Raw genomic sequence first — 23,749 nt, forward strand, 5'->3', positions numbered from 1 at the left:
TTAAAAAAATACATTATAGTGCTATGTAGTCAAACGGTAGCATGCTCAGCAGCTGTTAAAATGTAAAAGATAATTTAATGACTAAAATAATATTTATGAAACTTTAAGTGAGAAAGCAAAACTAAAACAAATATAAGCAATTTGATTCCCTTAGAAAGATGTCTATTTATCTACACATACATATATAAAGTGTATGTGATATAATAATATATATATATAGTGTATATGAATATGTATTGCTACTTTGGTATACATACAGATCATATATAATATATTACATTATGTAACATATATACTTATATAATATGCATGTTATAAACACATGTCATATAATATTACTGTTATATACAACATATAATACAATAACATAACCTCTCTATATTATATGATATGCATAACACATAAATTAGAATGAATTTTTACTTATTTTAAATCTTACATATATTCTCTATTTCTAACATATATATATATACACATATATTTAAAACTATATACATATGCATATATATTTTAGAGAGAAAGAGGACATATACATACACACACATTCCCACATGTACATATACATTCATATTATTAAAAGTACACTTGAAATGTAGATTTCCAGATACATATTACTTTCATAATATGAAAAGTAAAAGTTATTTTAAAATGACTTTTAAAGATCTCTGATAGAGTCACAGAACATGGCTTGCTTATTCCCATCATAATATCTCGAGCAAAGCAGATGCTTAATTAATGTTCATTATACTGAGAAAAGAAAAAGCAAGATAAGGGAAGAGAATCACTTCAGTGAAGAAGAAACAACCCCCAAACCTCATGTGAAATCCTGGGTATACATGGGTCAAATTAATTAGATATAATGCCATAAATTTTTACTTCATTTGTTGTTCTGGGCAAAGCAGGAAATTCAATCTTTTCCTCTGCTCTAGAAGTGGAATTCTTGGAGGAAAATTTTACTTGGGAATATGGCACTGAAGGACCATCTGGGAAATATCTTTCCTAACAACCAATAAACATATTTTATGTTTAAGTGAATACTATGTATATGCGTATTAGTCACCAGTATTTTTAGTAATTTACATAACTTACTAAAAGTATACTTACTGTAAGTATAAAACATATACTTATGAATCAGCCTTAAGTTCAGGAATAGCCATCTGATGCTAATGATTTGATCCACACTCTCTAATCTTTGTAGTTTAAAAATGATACTAAAAAAAATAATAAAAATAAAAATGATCCTGATGTGTCTGTCAGCAATACTTTGCCAGTCCACAAATAGCCACTTTTGTGCTATGAAACCTATGGACTCTGCTTTATTTTATTGAGTTTCTTTGATACTTGTCTTCCCTCATTAAACTATAAGCTCCACAAGAGCCAGGACAACTGTCTGCCTTGCAAACCTCATATCCCAACACAAAGCAACATGAACAGCAAATATATGTTGAATAAATCAATCAATGGATCTTGTCATCATATAATACTCCTATAAGGAAATAATATTTCAATTAATACACCACTAGAAATACTATATTTCTTGGTTCTTGTCTTGTATCTTATGTTCATTGGTTTGCATTTTGTTGTCCCTTGAGTTTTTATAGCAAGTTTCCTTAAAAGCTTTTATGACACTAAGTGGGGCCAGTGTAAATACTGAATTAAAAACAAAAGCAAGAACAAAAAGCAAACAGCAACTCATACCAGAAAGCTGTCTCTGCTGGTGTTGCCTTTTTTCCTTCTTTGCTTAAACCACTGCTGATTTCACATCTCCCAGGAGCCAGAGCCAAAGCCCCTGATATCCTAGCTCAGTCTCACAAGGGAACAGAGGACTCGCCTCTACAGAGAACAGGGCAGACTTGGGAAACCACGGGGGAGAGGGAGGAGCAACGGGAGAATAAGAAACGCCACCGTGAGCCCGCAAGCTGTGAGGAGCGGGCTTACAGAAGCCAAGTGTGCTGCTCTCCTGTCTCACTCCTCCATTCTGTGGTTCCGATACTACCACGTCCAGCATCCTTCCCATCTTCCTCTCCATTGCCACCCCTTCGTCCCAATGACGAGCATCTCTCTCTGGGCAGGAGCCTCCTAACTCATCTTCCTGCAACCCCTTCTGAAACCTATAATTGTCACACCTGCCAGAGTAATGACCTTGAGAAAGAAATCAGCCTATGTCCCCAATCTGGAAAACCTGCCAGTGGCTTGGCATCACTCTTGGAATAAAATCCAAATATTTTATCCTCGCACATAGAGTCCTATAGGAGCGGGTTTCTGAGTTACCTGGGCCATCCTCTTTCTTACTCATCCCTGTTCACAATGTACCAAGAACTCTGGCACCAACATTCCCAGCGCAGGGCCTTTGCACTTGCTGTCCCCTCAGCCTAGAAGTCTCCACACTCAAACCTCGACATGCTTGGCTCCTTCTTCTCACTGGGGACTCTGCTTACAAGTCCCTCCTCAAAGGAACCTTTCCTGACCACCTCCTCTAACATAACCTACCCACTCCCAACCACAGCCTTCTCTTTTATTATGTTCCCAGAAATTCCACCCTGTCTAAAATTATCATGTTTGTCTGTGGTATTGTCTGTCTCACTCACTAGCATGCCAGCAACATGAGGCCCAGAGCCTTGTCTATCTTATTCATTTTTATTCCCAGTGTCTAGCACTCAGCACAGTGCCTGACATGAAAAAGATGCCCAATAAATAGATTTTCAGTGTCGATATAGTGTAAACACTCTATTTTGCAATAATTATAATAAAAAGTAACATCTGTCAACAACTTATAAGCTGATGACCCTTTAACATAGCTATTCTTACACATAATTTGCAAATAAGGAAACTGCACCTTAGAGAGATTAAGTAAGCTGTCCAAGGACCCTTAGCTAGCCTTGCTTGGCAAGCCTGGATGTGAATCTCGCTCTATCTGGCTTCAAAGCCCATGTTCTTAGCCATCTCTATCCACTGTCTCCCATGTGCTGGTTCAGTACGTTATTACTGTGAACTGAACTTGAGCAAGTCGTTTATACATTAGTTCATTCAAGAAGTATTTATCGAGAATGTCATGTGTCTTACATTCTGTGCTAGGTGCTCCAGATCTCTTTGTCCCCTAGGCTACTGCGGTCATACTTTCACTATTGAAAAAGTGGGTTTTTTTCTTTGGAGAGATGTCTATTTAGGTCTTCTGCCCATTTTTGGATTGGGTTGTTTGTTTTTCTGATATTGAGCTGCATGAGCTGCTTGTATATTTTGGAGATTAATCCTTTGTCAGTTGCTTCGTTTGCAAATATTTTCTCCCATGCTGAGGGTTGTCTTTTCGTCTTGTTTATGGTTTCCTTTGCTGTGCAAAAGCTTTTAAGTTTCATTAGGTCCCATTTGTTTATTTTTGTTATTATTTCCATTTCTCTAGAAGGTGGGTCAAAAAGGATCTTGCTGTGATTTATATCATAGAGTGTTCTGCCTATGTTTTCCTCTAAGAGTTTTATAGTGTCTGGCCTTACATTTAGGTCTTTAATCCATTTTGAGTTTATTTTTGTGTATGGTGTTAGGAAGTGTTCTAATTTCATTCTTTTACATGTAGCTGTCCAGTTTTCCCAGCACCACTTATTGAAGAGGCTGTCTTTTCTCCATTGTATACTCTTGCCTCCTTTATCAAATATAAGGTGACCATATGTGCATGGGTTTATCTCTGGGCTTTCTATCCTGTTCCATTGATCTATATTTCTGGTTTTATGCCAGTACCATACTGTCTTGATTACTGTAGCTTTGTAGTATAGTCTGAAGTCCAGGAGCCTGATTTCTCCAGCTCCGTTTTTCTTTCTCAAGATTGTTTTGGCTATTCGGGGCCTTTTGTGTTTCCATACAAATTGTTCAATTTTTTGTTCTAGTTTGCCAACAAACACATGAAAAGATGCTCAACATCACTAATCATTAGAGAAATGTGTATCAAAACTACAATGAGGTATCACCTCACACTGGTCAGAATGGCCATCACCAAAAAATCTACAAACAATAAAGGCTGGAGAGGGTGTGGAGAAAAGGGAACCCTCTTGCACTGTTGGTGGGAATGTAAATTGATACAGCCACTATGGAGAACAGTATGGAGGTTCCTTAAAAAACTAAAAACAGAACTACCATACGACCCAGCAATCCCAGTACTGGGCATATACCCTAAGAAAACCATAATTCAAAAAGAGTCACGTACCACAATGTTCATTGAAGCTCTATTTACAATAGCCAGGACATGGAAGCAACCTAAGTGTCCATCAACAGATGAATGGATAAAGAAGATGTGGCACATATATACAATGGAATATATTACTCAGCCATAAAAAGAAACGATATTGAGTTATTTGTAGTGAAGTGGATGGATCTAGAGTCTGTCCTACAGAGTGAACTAAGTCAGAAAGAGAAAAACAAACACCGTATGCTAACACATATACATGGAATCTTAAAAAAAAAAAAAAAAAGGTTCTGATGAACCTAGGGGCAGGACAGGAATAAAGACACAGACGTAGAGAATGGACTTGAGGACATGGGGAGGGGGAAGGGTAAGCTGGGATGAAGTGAGAGAGTAGCACGGACATATATACACTACCAAATGTAAAATAGCTAGCTAGTGGGAAGCAGCCGCAGAGCACAGGGAGATCAGCTCGGTGCTTTGCGACCACCTAGAGGGGTGGGATAGGGAGGGTGGGAGGGAGATGCGAGAGGGAGGGGATATGGGGATATAAGTATGCATATAGCTGATTCACTTTGTTATACAGCAGAAGCTAACACAACACTGTAAAGCAATTATACTCCAATAAAGATGTTAAAAAAAAAAAAAAGTGGGTTTTGATCCCTAGGCAGGGAAATTAAAGGAAATTCTTGGAATAAAAATAGTATTTGTTGAGCACCTTCTCTGCATCAGGTGCTGTCCTAGGCTCTTTCTAGGTACTGGCTCACTTAATCCTCACAGGCAGTGTTATAAGGCAGGTTACACTAATCTCAGTTTAATGATGACAATATCGAGGCTCAGAGAGGTGTGGTGACTTGCTCACATAGGCAGCAGAAGATAGAGCTTGTCTGTCTTCAAATTGTCCTCCTCCTTCCACATCACACATTGACACTTGACTGCAAAAGGAGGCCCTCCATAAATGTGTGTGGAAGGAATAAATGAAGTCCCAGCAAATCCAGTTTATGACACGGTAAGCCATCTGCGTTTTGCCCATCCCACGTATAAGTAACTCCCAGCTACCAAAATGACTATTCTTGATTTGGGAGATCAGTTTTACTGTCTGATGACAAGCTATCCTTTCTGCTAATAATTTTGGAAGAAATAATACCAGCTGTCAATGCAAATCATAGTATTTACTTCATTTGCTTGGATTAATGAAGTTCTATAATTTTCTGGGCATGGGAAGCTCTCAAAGTTTACTAGTCTACAGTCAATAGTTTTCAATATCTGAAAATTTACCATACACCAGGCACTGTTTATGGCCCTTTGTAGGTACTGTTATATGTAACTCCAGTACAACCTTGTGAAATATGAATTATGATGTGCGTTTCCCGGAGCAAGGCAAGTCACAGAGGAATTGAGTGACTGGCTCAGTGTTGCTCAATGATGAGACAGTGGCGGAGTCAGGATTTATATCCAGGCATTCTCCCCAGGCCCGGCACTGAACGACCCTGCTAGCAGGCCTCCGGGAAGCAGGGGAGTTGGAAAAAATACGTAGGACGTGCGGAAAGTAACTCAGGAAATCTTTACGCCTCCTCATCAGTTCTCACAAATCCCTATCAAACCGAATCCAACAATGAGAAGTAATTTTTCCCCAGGGTCTGACCCCCAAATGCTTCCAGAATGAACTCGTTGCTTCCCTCACCACAAAATTATTCAAGTGCTCACAAGACAATAGCTGGCCTCTGGAACCCAATCTCAGAACCTACGGAGGGCCTCAAGGATGGTCCTAATGATATTACCAAGTGGTTCTTCCTATTTTTGGCATCCGTCAAGAGTTTATGTCCAAAGATTATTCCACCAGACGGATCCTGCGGATGTGATGGGATTAGCCAAATTTCAAAGCTTTTTTTGACCTCCAGCAGAAAATTGAGCACATACGCTCATGAAGGCCACGGGGACCATGGGAGAACATCAAGTTGATTCATCAAATTAGCTCAAACATAATTGTCCTGCATGACTGACTATAGAACTCGTCAGCTATAAACCTGTCAAAAAGCCATCCACTCTAATGTTAAATAGAGACACAAAGTAATGTTGTTCAGAATTTGACATTTGTTGGACTTTAGCCTGCTAGGGATGCTTTGTTTCCTCTTGGAGGAATTTATCAAAAGATGCACAAAGTGCATGGATCAGAGCAGAAAAAAGGAACCCATACGAGTTTCGAGAAATACCAGCTTGTATAATCAGACCTGGAACTTTATCCTTTTCTTTGAGAGACCTATAAAGGTTAAAGTCACACATTTTGAATTTGTGTGTGTGTCTGTGTGTTTTACTAATCACACTGCATACGGATCATTTGCCTTTCTACAACTGAGACTCTTCTCAGAAATGAAGATGATGCATATACCGTGCAAAACCTTTGCTTATTTGCATAACACATTCTCTTGCCCCTGCTCCCATGGGGTGCCATGGAATGCAAAATCTGGAGATTATAAATTTTCACAGAGAAAAATATACACAGTGTCAGGGAAAGATTTAAGGTTAATTACCATCTAGCCACTGTTGAAGATCACGATTCCCCTTTACATACCTGATCATCTCAACCTTACACGCTTTTCAGTTCCCTTGTATGCAGTGAGCACCTTCTCTGTGCCTAGCTCTGGGTGCTCGCCCAGGCATTCAGGAGTTGGATGCTATAAGCCTTTCTCTCTAAACCCAGACAATTCAAGTTCACCTGATGCACTCCACTCCGATCAGAAATTCTTTCACTGTTGTCTCACTTGTCTGCTTTCGGTGACTACTTGTCTGGTTCCTAATTTTTATGCCATTTTGGGGTAATTTTTCCTTTTTTTGTTATTGACAAAGACAGAAGAGGCCTCCTATAATTTGTGGGTGACTGACAGGGCTGAACGTTGTTAACTCAAATGTTTTGATTTACATCAGAGGGGACCTCTAGGCCCCAGACGTGACAGACTGCACGATAGCTCATTCAAAGCTAGTGAATATTAAATCCCAGTAAGCAAGCCCTTTATGTGCTAGTTAATAAATGTGCCCTTCTAGGGCAATTTGGCACTAAGTATTAGAAGCTTTAAAATAGGCATGATCTCTCACAATTCCATTTCTGGAATTCTATCCCAGGGAGATAAGTAGACAAGTGTGCAAGGGTATGAATACAAGGATGTTCATCTCAGTGTTATTTAGAGTAGGAAAAAGTTTTTAAAAAACTACATGTCCAGCAATAGGGTTAAGTAAATAGGTTAAGTAAATATGGTACATCCATACAACGGAATGTTTATAATCATTAAAATTTCTTATGTGCATCTTTACTTATTGATAGAAAAAGATATTCACCATAAATATCAAGGGAAAACTAGATTATAAAACTCTATTGTATTATACCATCCTCTATGCAACCGTACTGTCTGTATTATTCGTGTCTATTTAGAAAAAGCTTTTGAAAACGCATAGTCCAAACATTAACAGTGGTTATGTCTGTGGGTGATTTTTAATCTCTTTCTTATGCTTCACAATGTATGTGTATTCCTTTTTACAGCCAGAAGAAACAAAAGGATTTTTATTTTAGAAAAGCAATGTCCATCGACTTAAGAGAGGAATTTTTCATATACTGTGACCCATTTAAAAATATCTTTATCAAATTAGAGTTGATAGAGTTGATTGTAAAGGGCCACCAGAATAAAAAAATTGACCAGAAGCCCAGAAAACCTTCTGTCGACTCTTGCTGACCACTACTGTGTTTGATCTCAAGCTTCTTGGCCGGCTGAGTTAGAATTTTCTCTTTGAAAGATGAAACTGTGAACTTCCTGTTAGACAAGGCCCGGGGTGATTATTTCTTAAGTCAATGTCTACTTTTAGTGAAACTGAAAACCTTAAGAATGATGTCATCTGTAAATTTACTGTGGATGCATCTTCACCAAAACCCAACCGTCCAGGGGGAGGATAAAGAGGTGGGTTAGCATCGTGGTTAAGAACTTGGAGGCAGACTGCTGAAGTCCAAGTCTTCGATGTACCACTAACCGGTGGTGTGGCTTTGGGAAACCATTTGCTCTCTCTGCGCCTTCATGTCCTCATTGATAAGATGGGACTAATATCAATATCGATAATGCTATCTGCCTTATAGAGTGGTCATGAGATTTAAAGGAGGTGCTCCTGGTAACTAACTGGAGCATGATGAGTGCTTTACAGATGTTAATTGCTAACATCACATCAATTCAGCTCTCTCCTGAGAGCAGCGTGCGGAGGTGCTGGGCAAAATCCCTAACTCATATTGTTGGCGTCACCAACCTGACTTGCAGCTCACCTGTTGTGTGCCCTGCTGTTGCCTGCTTCTTGAATCCTGATGTGTTTAATCTCGATTTGTTCGCCTCCTGAGTTAGAATCCTCACTTCGAATGGCCCAGCTCACACAGTTATCTCATCCTTATTATTATATTCTGCAGCCTTTAGTTTAAAACCCCTCCAGATCCATAGGTCTGAAAAGACAGCAAAGCAAGACAGTTCTGACCTCTTACCCCGTAAGGATGACAAAACAAGAGTTGATCTAAGGCCTCAGAGCAAAGGTCGGCAGCAAAGAGCTCCCAGGAAGAACTTCATCCAAAGACACATTTTGTTTGGCATACACAGTAGTTTTTAAATGCAATAAATTAGTTTCCAGCATTTAAAAAATTGGCATGTATCACAGTAACTCTTACTCTCCAGAATTCCTTAAGAAAAATGAAAGCTTCTCTCCCTTTGACCTTTATAAAAAAATATTATCATACTATAGTCTATAACTTACTTTTGTTACTAAGATACACTCATATGATTCACAGAGCTATGGTTTATTCAGCTTCATGTGTGTATGGTATCCTATTGTATGAATAGGACAAAATTTATTTTTACTTCCTCTATTAATAGATATTTGGTTGTTCCTAGTGTTTTTGGCTAATGTAAATAACGTTTCTATGAATATTTTTGTACTTGCCTAGAGCATTCGTAATAGTCTATTCGATTGAGTGGTAGGCTCCGAGGTATTCACTTTATTAGTATGCTTGATAATTCACACATATATTTTATATATATATTCTTTTGTAAGAGTCCAATTAAAAAAAATATTTTTGCATGAACTAAAAAAACTGAGAAATCTAGCGACACTGGACCCACACTTTCACAGCTGCCTCTGTAAGAAGTCAAGAACTGTTCAGTTCAAGACAGTCCTACCATGTCACTATTATATTATATCTGTCTGTTTATTCATTTGTGTTCCTTGCCTGGGCCCTTTAGGCACTGGAGTTAATGATCCCAGGCCTAGAAGATGATATAACCTGTAGAGTCCAGGCTGGAGGAACCCATTTCACTCCCCACAGAGTCCTTCCTGGAACACGTAACATGTGAAACATGCATCCAGCACTTCTCACGCTCGGAGAGGCCACGTGGTAGCCACTGAGACACCTGGCCCAGCATCCACAGGTCCAAGATCTCCATGCAGCATCTCAGCCCCAAATGTGACACCGAATTAAAGCAACTAAGCCAAAAGGAAAATCAAAACAAAGCAGACGAGCTCATCTTTCACCTCCTGCCTAGAAGTCATAATGTTCAGGTCAAGGAAACACATTCCCAACATGCAGCTTCAGCGAGCATCAAACATTTCTAACAGGATTCCCACCATAGGGCTCTGTTGCCCACACTGCGATCTCTTCACTGAAACAAGGAGACGGTTTAAAGATGGCGACAGGTAGGATGTGTTTCTCACAAGAGTTCATTCTAAGGAGGAACCTACATTATTCTCAGCGTTGCCTAGAAAAGCCACTTGTGCTGTCCAGGTGAAGGAAGATGTGGTGATAAGTTCAATGAGCTTGGCTTTCATGGATATGATCATCTCCGTCCTCCCAGGATTTACCTTACAGGTGAGCAATTGCCCCATATCTGTTGTCTACCATCAACATTTCCCAATCAAACCCTTAAATTGAGCCAAGGTACAGAGCTCACAGATGGCCTGCAGAACCGCTTCCCGGTCCCCATCTCCTGCCCTCCCTCCGCCTCAGCCACAGTCCCCTCTCACCTGGATGACTCAGCAGCTTCCTCACTTTTCTCCCAGCTACAGCCTTGTGTCACCCCAATCAAGTTTCTGTCTTGTGGCCGTTGTGATCTCCTCTACTTAAATAAAATCTTCAATGGTCCCCACTGTGCTGTTTGCAAAGTATCAAGTCCATAGCATGAGTTTCAAGCCCCTTCATGGTCTATACTCTTTATTTCCTGCCCAAATCTTCCTTTTCTATCTGCACTCCAGTCAATTCCACCTATTTGCAGGTCCCTTGAACCCCACACACTTTACCCCTTCTAAACCTTCACACGTGTTGTTCCTTCTACCTGGGAAGTTCTGTCCTTTTTCACCATCCCTCCTCCCACTGGCGGTTACTCAGGCTTCACAAGTGTAGCCATCAATTTTGTTGAGAAACAATTTTTTTTCTCAGCTGCCAAGATTAGATACGGTACACATGCTAAAATAGCATATATGGAAGAACTATATGTATTAGATGAAGCTACTTCATTTCATGTATATATGAATATATATGTGTGTGTATATAGATATAGCTGTGTGTGTACACATGAATGCATATATACATACATGCATCCAATTTAAAATAAGTATGAAAAGTACATCCCAACCCACAAACACATCCTTTGGCCCAATAATTCTACTTTTTAGAAGTTATCCTAGGAAAATAATTTTAGATGTGTTCAAATATTTAGCTATAATTTTAAAAATTAGAATTACAATTTTTTATTGGTGGTCGTGACAGCAAAAAAGTTGGAAACAACCTAAAAATCCAACAATAGGGGACGGATTCAATAAATTAGAGTATATCTATTCAATGAAATGTGCTTTTGTGATTCAAAATGAGGTTCTATAGTACTATTTGGAAATATGAAAAAGTCTTAAGGATATATATTTAACCAGGGGAGAATATTACAAAATAGTACATAACAAGTATAGTAATGTTTTGGTTTAAAAAAAAAGCTTAAAAATGTACAGAAAGGCAAAACAACAAAGTGTCAACGGCACATTATGTGTGGATATGAGAGTTAATTTTTACTTTCTTGTTTGTCCGAATTTTCTAAGTATGCCACAATATGACTTTTTTTGATGTAAGAATAACAATAGTAGTTTCGTTGGCTTATCTTTTTACTATTATGATTTTTAAGAAGAATACGAGAGGATGCTTAAGGATCCTGATTTCTGCAGGAATCTTAGGGCTCACAGTTGTTGGGAAGTGAGGTGGTGTTACAGAGAGACCATGCAGACAAGTAATGGAAGCGTGGGCACGATGAAAGCCCATTTTGCCTTCTCTCAGACCTGATCTCAAGCTGGCTCCAATTATGGTTGTAGTGAGGGACACTGTCTGTGTATTCAAGCAACCTCTGTGTGTGCTGGGAGAGAAAGCTTTGATTTCACTGACTCAGGGCCGGAAGTAATTTCCTGCTTAGAGAGAAAAAAAGTGACAAAGAGCAGGGCAGGTAAGACACCTATAAGCAAGAAGCTCCCGCATCACAGCCTCGTTCGTGCTGAAGGGCATTAATCTAATTAGTCTTTTTTGGGGGGGATGTGGCATGTACCCCAGGGGTGCAAAAGAGGATCCATTTTAATATAGGAAAACATATGTGGACTTGAATTTATATTTATTTCTATTTTTTGTGTGTGTATAAGAAATAGGAATTTTTATCTTAAAATAAGAAAACATACATTGACATTGGTGCCCTGATTCATTCTAGATGTGAAGGTGTCATCTATCAGGTGAATGACGCTACTCTGAAGGGGGAGGGAGATTCACTGAGGTGCAGAGTGGATGTGACCCTTCACTCCTTCCTTGGATTTTAGCTTATCGCCAGGCAGGGCAGCTCAGGTGTGCCTGTGCAGGCAGATTTTCTCACTTAAGTTTAACCCATTTGGATCCATGCATTTTTGTGTATTTCAGCTAGGACAGTCATTTAAACCAAGTAACAACAACAAAATTTACAACCAGACACCTGAATCAATATACCATGAAGTGATAAACAAGACCTTCAAAAATTACAAACCATGGGCTTCCCTGGTGGCGCAGTGGTTGAGAATCTGCCTGCCAATGCAGGGGACACGAGTTCGAGCCCTGGTCTGGGAAGATCCCACATGCCGCGGAGCAACTAGGCCCGTGAGCCACAACTACTGAGCCTGCGCTCCACAACAACAGAGGCCGCGATAGTGAGAGACCCGCGCACCGCAATGAAGAGTGGCCCCCACTTGCCGCAACTAGAGAAAGCCCTCCCACAGAAACGAAGACCCAACACAGTCAAAAATAAATAAATAAATAAATAAAAAAGTAACTAGTATCACAAGCTTTAAAAAAAAAAAAAAAATTACAAACCATGTTTAATCAGTTTTCTCTCACTATAAAAATTTTTAAAATAAAAGCCAGAGTTTTAAAAAATATTTTAAGTAGGATAAAAGTATATATATATACACATATATATATAAGTTTATATAAGTACAAAATTATATAAATATAAAAATTAAAAAATTATATACTTACACATACATATATAACACAGAATATATTAGATATACTGATATATAATATAAATACATTATTTATATCTCAATCTTTTAAAACTTCCATTTTGTTCATATTTTAATGAAGCACATTTTTTTGTGCTTGTCCAGTGGTACATGCATATGATAAACGTATTACATACATATTCTGGAGTTGCATGCTTTACATTTACCTGCAAGGCACAAAACGTTAGGAAACCACTGGCTTAATGCCCTTTTCCCACCTAGACCACGATCTCTTTGAGGTCAGGGTCTAATTACCACGTTTTATGTATCCTGTTATCACATATGCCTGTTTCTGAGGCACAAAATAAAAGTTTATCCAATGAAGGAAATTTCCCTTAAAACACAAATCAGGAAAAACCAGATTAAAAGGTGAGCATATGATTTGGCTTCCCCTAAAAACATGACGTTTTGGCCTGACCCATAATAATCACCCCTCTACATCATCCAACAGTTCTAAGATAATTTTGATGTATTTATTTATTTTGGTAAAACATCAAACCATATGCTCTGGTTATAACTACAGCCATATTGTTTTCACTCAAAAAATAAGAGAAGGGAATGAATTCTCTCTCCTTCCCACCCACACTTACTTCAGTAAGAAACAAAACAAAACCAAACCCCCCAAAACCAAAAAAACAAATGGTCTCCCCTTTATGGCAATCTGTAGCCTAGAGCCAGGTTTCAGGGCTGAGTAATAAATCCCAGAAAAACAGTGACTACAATGGAAAGGCTGACAGACACTTGACACTAATGGTGCAAACAGAGGGCACACAGGAAAATACCCTCGTCAGACTCCCCACATTGAATGTCCACAGATTGCTCACTGATGTGCTATTTTTTAGTGAACAATCTGCCTCTTCATTAACAGCAGAAAATTTCCAAAGTACCAGCAAACCCTAGAGAGAGGAAATTTCCGTGATATTCCTGTTTCCCACAGGTTTGGTTCTATACTAAATATTCACTTCACCTGCTTTTGCTATTGTTGTTTTTAACTGTAAGGAAGAAAAATGACATTTGAACCATGACAACTTGATAACGAGTAAAAAAAAAAAAAAAAAGAGACAAAGTGTAATACTGCAACTAAAACTTGAACTAGGATAGCTTTATGTTAATGTCACTGTCACATCTTCCAGCACTTAAAACATCTAATTTTCTGAATATAACGCACACCTCTGTAGAAGCTTAAGATGTAAATTACAAAAACCATTTGATTAATATTCAGGATACCAAAGGGGGAAATAGCTGTGAACCCTGAGGTTTATACTGAGACCATAATACTTAATTCAGAGGGAAAATATTTGGATGAAAGGCTGCCTCTAACTGCAGTATCTATTATTTCCCATTGGGTTAAAGGTGCCATCGTTTATATCTGTGACTGTGTGTATAGGAACGAACCTCAGAAAGTCATGCACGCCAACCCTAAGTGTTTCACATCGGACATTCAAAGGTTCTTACACATGCAGGAAAAATAACACACCCAGAAAGTAATGCATCCATTGACGAGACTTTTATAATTATAGCAAGACTTCCCTCCTGAGATGTGACGAATATGGAAGACTGTTCTAGGATGGAGGAGAAATATTCCCAGGTGGTAAGAATTCACTTTTGGATGGAATGGGGGTGATTGGGGTCATTCAGAGGAGTACAGAGGTACATTTTCCAACAGAGCCCTGGAAACCCAGTTTAGGCAAGAAGGCAAGTGATAACAAACAATGCATCTCTATGGTGATAAAACCATTGGACCTATTCATGTAGTTATTCCACACAAATATCGAAGATGTAGGCAGAGCAAAAATGACATTTTGTCATCTCAGTTGATCCTTTAGGCTCACTCACAGCAACTCTTATTTTACTCAAACATGTATATTCTGTTAGATTCTGTATTATTCATGTTAGATTTGTGTACAATTAGATGTATGGATAGTGAGGTACACAATTTTGCATCAAAAACCTGGGTGCCTGTATGTGAAAGGAGCCAGTGAGCTTGACATCTTTATGACCAACGACGGACTTTGCAGACAGATTTACACTAGAAACTTTCTAAGGAAGGATGGGGACTGGAGAAAATGGTGTAGATATATTTTTAAAAGATGCTTCCAACTCACAAGGACTCAGTTTTGAAGCCCACTCAGGCATTCTGCATGTACAAGCACTTTCTCTGGGTATAATTTAAGGGCAGTTTGAAACTTTGGCCCAGTTTGATCAAATATTAATAGACGGTCCAGTAAAACGAGGTATGGGAAGCAGTTACTTTACTGCACATTGACACTGTAAATTTGAAGAGACACTGTCAACCTGCTGAGTTCTGAAATTTACTTCCCTAAAAGGCAGATAAATCCCATGGCTAACACTAGAGATCTGTGTAAATATACATACTCATGTACCTTATGGAAGGTCCTCCACGATAAATTTCTCTTAGAGTCTAGTCCTAGGAAATAGTTTGTCTTTCCTGATGAATGTGCCTGCTTTCTTATTAGAGAATGGGGGCCCTGTGACTCATCATGTTTCTCTTTTTGCCTTTGCAGCCAGGAACCTCTGAGATTCACTCTGCGCTCAACTGAAGTAGCTCTGCTTAGCTGAGGCTTTCTGGTACAACTGATGTGTCCCTTCATCTTGAGCCTCTTATTCTTTCCCTCCCTCACTTTCATAATTTTATTTTATTTCTGTCTTTTATTGAATGTCACATCACATTCTTTTTGGAAGAAGGAAGAAGAGAAATGGCTGAAAACATACTCAGGTCCTAAGATCCCTTCAAGTAACCTCAATGAAACTTTGTCTCTAACTTTGACTTGCCTGAAACAAACCAAATAACTGTCACTAGGCGTCCTCTCTTGCCACCTAGCACCCAGTTTAGCTGGCGAGATAGATTAACCTGCCGTCAAAACTCAAGGCAAGCCTACCAAAATGTTACTGGACTCCTGATGAGTTCCTGCTGAAGCCGCCAAAGGCCGGCCACACTTCACACTTTAGTGGGCTTTTAAAAAATGGAAAGTGGAGACGCATCTTTATCGTGAGGAAGAATTACTGGAAAAGATGCTTTTTCTCCCCATTGTGAGAGGGAGAAATTTGGTTCTAACTAAGTTAACCTGGACTTAAGTACGGGAGGAAAAGGAAGAAAGAAGGCAAAACCCAACCAGATTCAATGTCAGCAGAGTTAAAACTTTCACTTTAACTGGTGGTACTCAGCCTAGCAGACATCAGAATCATCTGCAGGGCTTCTTTAAAACCCAGATTGCTCAGCTCCATCTCCATAATTTCTGAGTCAGTAGGTCTGGGGCGGAGCCTGAGAGTATGAATTTCTAACCCGCTTCCTGGTGATGCTCATCTCCTTAAATACCTTCACCCTTGCTCCTGAAAAAATCCAAAATGGTTCAGTTATTGCCCTAAAATCTTCCTTATGCCCCTTATTCAGTCCCAGTGCTATTCCACAGCCTTAGAGGAAGAGAGAGAAAGAAAGGGAAGAGAAGGAAAGGGAAGGGAAGCGGAGGGAGATATAAATGTGTGTTAAACAGAGATGGTTGATTCCAGCATTTGTACCAGTCACAATAATAACTGATGATTATGTAGCACTTACTCTGTCCATGCCCCAGGCTCAGTGCTTCACAAGTATTATTCCATTTAATTCTCACACTAATGCCACGAGGTAGAACTTATGTTAATAATTTCTCATCTCCTATTTACAGATGAGAAAACTGAGGGGTTAAGTTACTTGCTGAAGATCACATAGCCAAAGTTAAGTGGTGTTCCTGGGGTTTGAGCTCACGTCTGTGTTTCCAGAGCCCATGAGCTTAACTACTAGCCTGTGGAGATTTCTCTTGAGGTAGGAACAGAGACATAGCAGCCTCTTTTCTTTTCATAAGACTCTTCATCCAGAAACACAATATCATAGTGGAAAACTGAAGCTGCTCCTTGGTCTTTGGGATTCAGCTCCTCAGTCTTCATGGCAGGTGTGACCCCTCCACTTAGATGGGCAGAGAGACCCTGCAGGGGCTTCCTGCAGGAAGTGAATGGTGGGGCTCACCAGTGACCTGAGAGGCAAATGGCAATTTGTTCAATTGGAACATGGCCAGGATTTCAAGAATAAGGGCCTCTTCATGGGACCGACAATAGTCAAAGAGGTTAGTGGCTTCTGGTCTTCTTAAGGTAGAAGCAATCAAGATGGTATTTCTCAAACTCCAAATCCTGGCTTGTAGGGTGAGCTGGGACCCAGCATGTCAGCTCTCTGGGGCTTTTTTTGGCCATGCAAATACTGACCATCACCTAGTCTGCAAGGATGCTGTGAAATGTGCTAAATAAAATGAAATGAGACTAAGAAAAAAGGAGATTAGGGAAAGGAAATGACTTGTATAAAAAATGAAAATGGATCTAAAATAGTAGTATTAATAATAACAACGGTAGCGATGCTGATGATGGACAGATCAATAACCAACCTTCACGAGGCTTTCCCTGCTGGATGAGCACATGCTAAATGCTTTGTCAACTCAGGCATCCATTCAATCCTCAAAACAAGCCTACTGATAGATGCTAATATTATCCTTATTTTACCAACAAGGATGGGGACTTGGAGGAAGCAAGTAACTTGTCCACGGTGACATAATTACCAAATGATGGAATGTGGATTCACATCCAGCCAGAGTCCTAACCGTGACATGACATGAGCTGACAGCATGGGGGTCAATGTCACAGGCACCACATCTGGACATTCAATGGTAGCACTCCCCTTCCTCAGTAAGAACCTGTAAGCAGTCCCCTCTGCCGTCTCACAGAAGCCCAGAACGCTGCTGAGTTTGAGTCTTGACACAGTAGGGGTTGTAAACACAAGTGATGAAACCTCCAGCCAATTGTTGCCATATAGGACAGTGGCTCCAGTGTCTTCAAATCAAGTTTTTAAAGAGGCCCTAAATCTAGATTTGGCTGTGAAATATCCTGAGTTTTAAAAGAGGCCTCCCATTAAAAAAAAAAGGCAACTCACACTAATTTATTTTAAACACAGCGTGGGCTGAACAAACCAAATCTGTGGATCTTATTTGAACAGCGAGGCTGTCATAGTTTGTGACCTCTAACCTATGTGCCAAATGGCCAAAAAAAAGTAGGATACATTTTGCCCCAAATTCCACAAGTATGGAGATGATCTTTTTCCCCATTTTTCTCCCAATGTTTAGATTTGTAGAAAGAAAGCCTGAGAGGAGAAAAGCACTTTAAATAAGGAATCAAATATCGAACAAATGAGAGAAAAGAATAAATGTGTTTGAAAACAGTCTCTCAGCACTAATGACTAAGATCTAAAAATAATCCCAACATATTTTTAAATTGGAAGAACACCCAGAAAAATAAATTGAAAGATAAATTGGGGAAGAAGTTTTTAACAAGGTGAAACAAAACAGGATTCAGTGTAGACTTGAGAACGTAAGAATTGCGTCCTGAATTAAGCTTTTTCATGATCTTTGTTGTCAGCAAAGTGAAACCAGGAAAGGGGGCTGGAGAGCGTAGTACAAACATAAAATCCTGTAGAAGGGAAATGCAGCATAAGGAAAGGTGCCATAACGTTCTATCCTGTACTTTTAGGTAACCTGATTTAAAGGCACTGGTAGCCTGTGGTGCGACAAAGACAATCACCTTGAAGCAATCGCTTTCAAGGTAACATGGGGGTGTTAACTATTAGTTACAAAATGCTTCACGTTCACTGGGGTCAGATTCATGCTTTTCGTCATCTGCCTGGAGTGACTATTTGTTGGCTGCCTTCCAACACCCTTCCTACACCTCCCTCCTACTAGCCCCTTGTTTCCATTAGAGACCCACAGGACTCTGGGAACCGAGACCCCACTTCCAGGTCTGGCCAGGGAGCAGGTGACCTAGGCTAAGCCCATCAGTCCATTTCATGTCCCTGAAAACTGAGATTGGCTTGGGAACTTGGCATATGATGGAAGATGTTCTAATTACAGTGATTACCCACACGATTTCTGGGAAAGATGGGAAAATAAAACACTTTCTCTTTCCTGATATGAGTAAGGAAGTTTATAACTCCAGGTCTTTCTAGCCACTGCCTTAGGGCCACATGCAAAGGTAGCTTTAGGAGACAGAAAGAAGTTGCATTCTTGGTGACACTGTTGAACTACTAGATCAAGCCTTCCCTCTGGGTTTTTTGGTTAAATGAGCTTATAAATTCCCTGTAAGCCATTTGAATTGAACATTTTACTTTATACTTACAGCAGAATACTATTGATACAATGCTTATCTCTTACTAGATTGCAGATTACTCAAAAGTAAGGTCCATGATTTTATTTAAACATATCTACCTGGGCCAGGGATTGGAAATATCAAGATCAGTAAAACCTCATGAGAGGTACATAGTCTAATGGGGAAGACAGATATGTTATATAACTACTAGACAATATGATTGGTCCTAAACTCTATAAGATGCTCCTGAAGCCAAAGAAGGAAGTTCTTAACCATCGGGGTGGGGATGAGCTAGAAGGAAGATGATGGGCACTTCCCAAGGCAGGTCATGTCTGAGGATTCTCCAGCCCATGAACGGTCTTAGCAAGTATTAGGCTGTTTAATTGACTCACTACATGAACAAAATCAGTATGTTCAAACCTCCATTAATTGTGTACTACTTCCACATTTTTCTCATATTTGTGTAGTATTTTTATTAGATTTACCTAATTTTAAAAGTTGACTATTTTTAAACTTAAAAATTTAGTTAAGCCTCAACTTAAGCAATAATATCCATTAGATCATGATTTGGCTATGTTAGTTATATCTTTTTCAAATACACATTACAACAAATATGTAACTATTAAAGAAAAAGGTTGGCTCATGTGCTTCCTAAATGTTGGGAATTGGGAACAACCAGCATTACATCCACCCCATTTCCTGAGATCCTGAATGGAAAGACAGAAGGAAACTTACTAAACAAGGCTGGTACAGTGTAGTGGGGAAGCCTGGGCAGCAGAGTTGAGTTAAGCAAAGTTGAGTTCAAAGCCAGCTCTGCAACACACTAAATCGGACACTGGGCAAGTTGCTTGATAACTCTGTGCCTCGTTTCAGCAATGAGTTACAATGCTCTCTACTTTACAGAGCTGCTGTGAAAATTTAATGAGATAATGCACATACAGTGATAAGCACAGATCTTGGCAGTCAGATCTCAATAACGGTATCAGCTACTGGGGTGACGATGGTGATAACTAGGGATAGACGCTGGGATAATAAGCAGGGCTGCTCACATCACTTCCGTTCTTCTTCTCCTCCAAGTTCATGGTAGGAAACAACTTCCTTGTCTCATTAGAATTTAGCGATAACGATGAGCAAGAGCCCGCTACCCCCAACTCGCATTTGATACACAGCACGAGTAAAAAGCAAGCTTTTGTTGTACGTCATTGTGTTTGGGGGGGTTGTTTATCACGCAGGGTCAGCTTCATGGGCATTCAGCCTGTGCAGCACACTACCCTCAACTCAATATGTAGCAGGAGCAAAAAGGACACTTTTGATGCGCTAAGTCACTGTGACTTGGGAGTTGTTTGTTATAGCAGCACAACGTAGCTGATCCTGTCAAATAGAGGCAATATAAAATAGTAGGTTGTCGTTCTGTCACTTATTTAATTTCCATTTCTTGATTTCAAAGCCTCTCACAAAAGTTTGGAAACCGTAAAGAGGAAAACCGTTTCTCTGTGGACCAGGAATGCTCGAACAGGAGTGAACCGTGTGGTGGAAGGATGATGTCTGGGCTGAGGATGGGTGGAGGAAGGGTAAGGCTCTGTTCACTTTAATTGCTTTAGTTCCACTAATCAATTAACATACGGCTAATAATCCCTTTCAAATGAGTCATTCTCGCCAATTAAAGGCTGATTTGTTGCTAACTGCACCGGCTCACAGTGAACCTACCTTGTTCCTCTGAAACTGCTTAGTGGATGCTTTAACGGGAGTTATGGCTGTGATAGACTCTCTCTAGACAGTGACAAAAGAAGTCACGAGGGGTGGGGAGGTGGGAGGTGAGAGGAAGGCAGAGAAGTCCTAGGCAGTGCTCCTCTGAGTGACTGAATTGGAAAACAAGCCATTCCTCCGGGTTAGCAAATGGTTCTTCATCAGGCAGCAGACTATTAAGCACCCCTAGATAATAAACGGATGATTTTCACAGTCATCCTGCGAGGTCCTCATATTTTCCATTTTTAAATTCCATGTTACTTTTAAAGGATTCATCCATTACGATGATTTACATCGCTGAGCTGAGACAATGATGCCCTTTAATGTCAGAGGCAGAGCATGATTATTTATCATTAAATCAGGCTTTTTATTATTCTTCCTTTCCTGGAAAAACCTTTGAAAAATGTCATGACACAGGTAGGTACTATCCTTACTTTAGTTCCTTGAATCGGGGCGGGGGGGTGTTGGCCATGTGCAGCTCACAGCATCCTAAGGATAGAGACGAGAGAAGCAGCCCCCTCCCCAGTTCTCACCCTCTCACCCTGTCCCAGTAGCATGATCACTCGCAAGTTAACAGAATCGTTTTACTAGAGAATGTTTAATGGCATGGCACGGAGTTCAGATTCCCTTTATTCAAAAAATAATAAGGTAGGGGTCCTCATGTCACGTTTCCCCCCAATATTTCTAATATAGTACTTTATTTATCCATGTCACAAACAGTTAAAAGAGTACTCTGTGCCAGGCACTATTTGAGACGTGAGACTATAGAGAAAAACAAGACAGAAGTCACCCTGTCCTCATAGCACATAGTCTAGCCCAAGGGTTCTCCATCTTGGCAGTACTGATCGTGGATCAGATACCGTATCAATAGAATGTTTAGCAGCATCCCTGGCCTCTACCCATTAGGAGCCAGTAACACCTGCTTTTCAGTTGTGACAACCAAAAATATCTCCAGACATTGCCATTTCCCTGGGAGGGAAAATCACACCCCACTTAAGATCCACTGTCCTTACAGAAACAAGAAATGAAATATATACACCAAGAGGATTTCACATGATTGGTGGAAGAAAATTCAATCTGAAAAGGTTGAAAGAGGATGGCTAAGAGGAGGCCAGTTCAGTGAAGTAGTCAGAGAGGGCTTCTTGGAGGAGGTGACAGTGAAAATGCTGAGGAGAAGCCAGGCAAGGGAAAGAACCAGGGAACGAGCATTAGAAGTGAAGGTGAAAACAAGCCCAAAGGCTGGGAGGGTGAGACAAATGGGCTGTTTTCAGAAAAATAAGGAAAGACAGAGGTCACTGTGTGGGCTGGGGTGGGGGGGCGTGGTGAGGGAGGCAACAGTGTTGTCTGATGCTGGAGAGGTGTGGCGGTGGGCAGGGAAGAGGTCAGGGTAAAGAATTAGGCTTTAAGTGCAGTACCAGAAGCCACTGGGGGTTTTAAACATGGGAGTGACATTCTAAAATGTATCCATTCATTCCACACGTATGAACAGTATTAAAGAGGATCTATTCTGTGCAAGGCCATGTTCTAGGGAGTGGGGCTTGAGGGGCAGGGGAGGGGTGCAGAATTTGGTAAGATACAGAAACAATTAAGTTCCTGTCCCTGACCTGGAGGGGCTCTGAGTCTGTTGGAAGACAGCAACTTGTAGGCAAAAAATAGACAGATAGACATAGATAGATAGATAGACAGATAGATAGATAGACAGAGATAGATAGATAGTCATAAATGCTAATACAGAGATAGATACAAAATGCTGTGGGCACATTTCCTAGAATGCAAAAAAGAATGGGGAGACTTTTGGATGAAGGAAAAATGGAGCTTTAATCAGGAGGAGAAGGGAGGATGGAACTTGAGACAGGACAGAGAGCCCTGCCTAAAAAACCCATGACTGGCAGGAATCTGGGTGCATCAGGTCACCACTGTGTCCCCAAATTCCAACAGTTTTCCTGGTTAGTAGATAATACTTGATAAATAGATGGCAAGAGAATGAATTTTTGTGCCTTTTCCATGTGTAGGGTACTTGTCAAATCACTTCACATGCTGCTGTGAACTGAATTGTGTCCCCCAAAATTCGTATGTTGAAGCCCTAACCCAAGTGGCATAGTGTTTGGAGGTGGGGCCTTTGGGAGATGATTAAGTTTTGAGAGTGGAGCCCTCATGATTGGGATTAGTGCCCTTTTAAGAAGAGACAGCTTGCATTCTCCTCTCTCTCTCTCTCTCTCTCTCCACTACCTGAGGAAATCAGGAAGAGAAGGCCTTCATCAGAATCCCAACCGTGCTGGCACTCTGATCTGACAGCCCCCAGAACTGTGAGAAATAACTGTCTGTGTTTAAGCCACCCAGCCTGTGGCACTTTGCTATAGCAGCCAGCTGACTAATACATGCAAGGTCCTTCTTTCATCCTCACCTACCCCGTGAGGCAGGTAGTGGAAAGTAAGTTCCATGCCAGCAGGAAGTGTTGCCTTTTGTTTTCATTCCTTTATGCCATGCCCAGTGACCTTGACACTACTTGGCACACAGTAGGTGTGTCATAAATATTGCTTGAATGAATGAATACATGGGCCTGCATGCAAAGCAAGGAGTTGTTTTTTTAATCACATAGGCAATGGAAGCTATCATTGATAATTAAACAAGTTTAATTATTTTTAGGCTTACTCTGTGCTTAGGACCTCTTACAATTAATCCTCACCATTTTTGTGTTAGGTTCTGGAGGGAATCTCATGGTGAACAAAACAGATGTGGTCCTACTGCACTATAAGTGAGGGGGAAAATATTAATAAGTGGATGATGGGGCTTTCATCGAGTCTGGAGGTCATGGTCAACACTCTTATAAATATTTGTTAAGTTGACGTAACTAAGAACTGCTTTCCGTTCATACAGAAAACAGCTGAACTCCCAGGCTTGTGTCCTTTCGCATAGTACTTTTCGTACTTTAGTACTTTTTCTCTACGTAGCTCCTCTTCATAAAGCTGGGATAAAAGGGTTTGATCTCAAAAACTATTAAGGGCAAACATGAACGTGACATTTTCATACAGGAAGTGGCCAACTTTCAGTAATGAGCACAGCCTTTTGGGAAGTAATTGTTAGGAA

The 23,749-nt window shown here is 40.1% G+C and overlaps 1 protein-coding gene across 3 annotated transcripts in view; it reads right to left on the reverse strand.

Annotated features, from left to right (window-relative positions):
* TSHZ2 (teashirt zinc finger homeobox 2) overlaps positions 1-23,749 on the reverse strand; it is a 444,389-nt gene that overhangs the window by 382,434 nt on the left and 38,206 nt on the right. The window lies entirely within an intron of this gene.

This window comes from Balaenoptera ricei, chromosome 15, assembly GCF_028023285.1.
Source record: "Balaenoptera ricei isolate mBalRic1 chromosome 15, mBalRic1.hap2, whole genome shotgun sequence".
NCBI lineage: Eukaryota > Metazoa > Chordata > Mammalia > Artiodactyla > Balaenopteridae > Balaenoptera > Balaenoptera ricei.